The sequence below is a fragment of the Phoenix dactylifera genome, chromosome 1 (genome assembly GCF_051530095.1).
Source record: "Phoenix dactylifera cultivar Ajwa chromosome 1, Ajwa_hap1_PhDact_Kaust_v1.1, whole genome shotgun sequence".
NCBI classification, from domain to species: domain Eukaryota; kingdom Viridiplantae; phylum Streptophyta; class Magnoliopsida; order Arecales; family Arecaceae; genus Phoenix; species Phoenix dactylifera.
Window position 1 is genome coordinate 27,719,142 of NC_143190.1, and position 1,218 is coordinate 27,720,359.

The 1,218-nt window shown below is 41.6% G+C and overlaps 1 non-coding gene across 1 annotated transcript; it reads left to right on the forward strand.

The window, feature by feature from the left end:
* Positions 1-833: 833 nt before the first annotated feature.
* Positions 834-939, forward strand: LOC120108615 (small nucleolar RNA R71). Its single transcript, XR_005509897.3, has one exon. It is a non-coding gene; the product is annotated as a small nucleolar RNA R71 (small nucleolar RNA).
* The last annotated feature ends 279 nt before the right edge of the window (positions 940-1,218 follow it).

Here is a 1,218-nt window from a genome sequence, read left to right on the forward strand (position 1 = left end):
GTTGATTTTCTTGAGCCATGTATTGTCCCCTAGGATTACTTAGTGGTTGGCTTGGAAGCTTTCCTTCCTCTTGCTTGTTTAGTGCATTAGCTAGTTGACCCATTTGAGATTCTAGCTTGGCGATTGATTGCATATGAGAGTGCACTAATTGTGTAATGGTTTCCAAATCTTGAAGGGCGTTCAACACTTTCTCCTCAAAGGCTGTGTTTCTTTGGGGTGGAGGAGGAGTGTGTTGAAATTGAGTCGAGGGATGGTAGGGATGAATATTTTGTGGAGTTTGAAAATTCTGAGGGTTTGGAAAGTTTTGGGAATAAGGTTGGGCAGTATTCAAAGCTTGCTGCTTCCAAGAAAAGTTTGGATGATTTCGCCATCCCGGGTTATAGGTATTGAAAAATGGGTCATTACCCGGTCTAGGCAGTGTTTGAGCAGCATTGATGTGTTCTTGCACGAGTTCGGGGAATTGGGGCGCTGAAGGGCACTCATGAATAGGGTGGGATGGGCTAGAACAAATAGTACACACTTGTGCTTGGGAAGAGTTCATGTAATGCCCACCTATCATCAGTTGGTCAATCTTATGGGACAATGCATCTACCTTGCTAGACAGGTCCATAGAATGACTTATTTCACAAATGGTCCCTTTTCTTTGAGAACTCGGGGGTGCTTGACGAGAACATGAAGCATGGTGGAGGGAGTTTTCATTTAGATTTTCAAATAATTTCCTTGCTTCATGCTCATTTTGAAGCATGAATGTCCCCCCACATGCGGCATCAATCATCTGACAGTTTCGTTCAGTCAATCTGTCATAGAAGCATTGCACTAGCTGCCACATAGGTATTTGATGATGTGGGCATTTACAGATTAGGTCCCAAAATCTCTCCCAAGTTTCATGAAATTCTTCTCCCTCAGTTTGGGAGAAGCTTGTGATAGCACGTATAAACTGGTTCGTTCTTCCTATGGAAAAGTATTTTTTTAAGAATTCTTGTTGCATTTGGCCCCAGAAATGAATCGAGTTGGCTTCTAAAGAATTCAACCATTGCTTGGCTCTATCTTTAAGGGAGAAGGGGAATAATCTAAGTTTCAGAGCATCATCAGTGAAATTCTGAATCTTGACAGTGGTGCAAATCTCAAAGAATTCATCTAGGTGTTTATATGGATCTTCATTGGTGAGCCCATAAAAAGATGGAAGCATTTGGATCACACTAGACTTTATTTCATATT